Source organism: Felis catus, chromosome B3, assembly GCF_018350175.1.
Source record: "Felis catus isolate Fca126 chromosome B3, F.catus_Fca126_mat1.0, whole genome shotgun sequence".
NCBI classification, from domain to species: Eukaryota; Metazoa; Chordata; class Mammalia; order Carnivora; family Felidae; genus Felis; species Felis catus.
The window spans coordinates 57,227,615-57,230,565 of NC_058373.1; positions in this window are offsets into that span (position 1 = coordinate 57,227,615).

Consider the following 2,951-nt stretch of genomic DNA (forward strand, 5'->3'; position numbering starts at 1 on the left):
GCGTCTGACTTCAACTCAGGTTACCATCTTGCTGCTGTGAGTTTGAGCCCCGTGACCTGCTCTGGGCTGAAGGCTCAGAACCTGGAGCCTCCTTCGGATTCTGTGTCTCCCTCTCTCTCTGCCCCTCCCCCGTTCATGCTCTGTCTCTCTCTGTCTCAAAAATAAATAAACGTTAAAAAAAATTTTTTTAAAAACAAGGGCTTTCTTATGTGAAATTATGAAGCAATGTTTAAAGATAACATGTAATTACTGTACCCACTATTTTTGGGTTCAGGAAGTTTGAGTACTCAAGGGAGTATTCATGAAGGAAGTAGGGTTTTAGTTAGACTTTGAAGAATAGATAGGACTAGGAAGTAACTGAAAGATACACATTTGTTCTATAAATATTTACACTATATTACCTAACCATGTTCTAGGACTCCCCAGAATCATAGAATGATATAGTTAAAAGGTATGTTTGAGATTATAAAGTATCCTTTTATTACACAAATGAGGAAGTGGTATCTAATCCTTATCCTCTCTGGGTGGGCAATTATAGCAAATTAGTGGTAGACCCAGGGAGAGAAAATTTCTACTTTAGTTCAATACTTACATATGAAAAATATATCATTTCTCCTGCCTTAATTTCCAGTTAGTAACCAGGGCCTACATTACAAATGGCCTGAAAATAAATAGAAAGTATCATGGAAGCATCATTATCATAAAATAAGGAGAAAAAAAAAATCCCTCCATCCACCAAAACCATTACCTTGAAGACAAAACAAAACAAGAAACATTTCCATTGTTAAGAAATTAATACCCATATGAAACAGATTCTTTTTAGAGATTTTTTTCTTGTAAAAAGTAATACTGTGGTTTGTCAAACCTTTCCCATAGTTGATTAACCCTTTTATTTATTTATTTTTGCAAATTGATTGTCTTTAGTAAAATGACTCCAACTAATCTTCATTTTAGTGTGGTTGTCTAGTTTATATATTAGCCAGAGTTGTTAAATTCCAAGTTATTCTACCTTTCCAGACATCAATAAATCCTATATTATACTTTAGAATAGAGGTTTTTTCTTTCCCAATAATGACAGCAAAGAAAAGAAGCCAGATATGCATAAGGCACTTATTTAGAGGCAGCATATATAGGAGTTACAGTGTAGGCTTGGAGTCAGACTGATTTGGCATCAAATTCTAGCCTTGGAACTTGTATAACTGAATACAAGCCTTGAATCCCTCTTCTTCTATAAAATAGAGAGTATATTACCTAACTCACAAGATAAATTGTAAAGATTAAGTAGATAATGTGTGCAAAATAATTAACAATGTCTGCATATAGTATATCCTCAATAAATTATAGGTAAATGTTAGTTATTGAGTACCTTGAAAATGGAGATGAATTATGTTTAAGTTTGGTTACTAAATTGGCGTCAAGGTTGCTGACCAGGTAATTATAGTCACACTTATGACAAAAGGTTATCAATTGTGCATGAAGTTGTAAATGTATCTAATTAAGCATGCAACTGTCAGGAAAAGAAAGATGACTAGAAGGCTATCAAGGACTGCTCTAGCTTGAACTATGTTAATCACACATAAAGCTCTTCAGGAGATGTTAGCACCTTTTTTAAAATTTTTGAAACTCATTAATTCTCACAATAAAAACCTTAGAAAATACAAATATGTAAAATAATCAACAAGATCACCTGTAATAATGCCATTTGAAGTCAATAAGTTTGAGGAATTTCTTTTTAGATTTTCATATGTATAGGAAATTATTACATATATAATTTTGTGTGTATATGTGTAATAAAAGTTACATCTTAAAGTCCACAGAGCCCAGGGGCACCTGGGTGGCTCAGTGGGTTGGGCAACTGACTCTTGATTTCTGCTCAGGTGGTGGTCTCACAGTCATAGGATCAAGCCCCACATCAGCTCTGAGCAAGGCGTGGAGCCTGCTTAGATTCTCTCTCTCCTTCTCCCCTCTGCTCCTCCCCTGCTCACACTCTCTTTCTATCAAAATAAACAAGTAACATGGGATGCCTGGGTGGCTCAGTCGGCTAAGTGTCTGTCCGACTCTTGGTTTTGGCTCAGGTCATGATTTCACAGTTTATGAGCCTGAGCCACACATCGGGCTCCATGTTGACAGTGTGCTTGGGACTCTCTCTTCTCTCTCTGTCTCTCTCTCTCTCTGTCTCTCTCTCTGTGACCCCCGCCCCCTTGCTTGCTGTCTCTGTCAAAAGTAAGTAAGGTCACAGAGTCCAACCACATGCACTTTTTATATTGTATATCCCCTAACCTTAAATAACATTAAAGTTATTAAATGACAATAAGTAACATTAATGTCATTTAATAACATTCAAGTAGCATTAATAACATCAAATAACATTCAGAAGTGTTATTACATAATATTCCATTGCATGATTGTATTGCCATTTTCAGACGTCATTTGTAATGATTATAAATAATGCTAAAACGAACATCCTTGGGAAGAAATCTTTGTCTCCGTGATACTTTCCTCAGGATGAATGCTTAGAAATGATTTTACTGTATTGAAGAAAACTAAATTTGGGCTGCCTGGGTGGCTCAGTCAGTTAAGCTTCAGACTTCGGCTCAGGTCATGATCTTACGGTTGGTGGTTCGAGCTCTGTGTCGGGCTGTGTGCTGATCATGGAGCCTGCTTTGGATCCTCTGTCTCCCTCTCTCTCTGCCCTTCCACCATGTGTGTGCACACATGCTCTCTCTCAAAACTAAATAAACATTAGAAAAAAAAAGAAAACTAACTTTCTATAGCTCTATATGCTATAAAGGTAAACTTCCCTCTAGAAAGTTTATACCAGTTTAGACTCTCATTACTGTGTAGGGAAGTGTTCACACCCAATTCACTGCCCTTCCCACCACCACTCATCATCATTCATCATAGCTGTAATAATAATTGCTGACAATTACTAAGCCCTTACCATGTGGCAG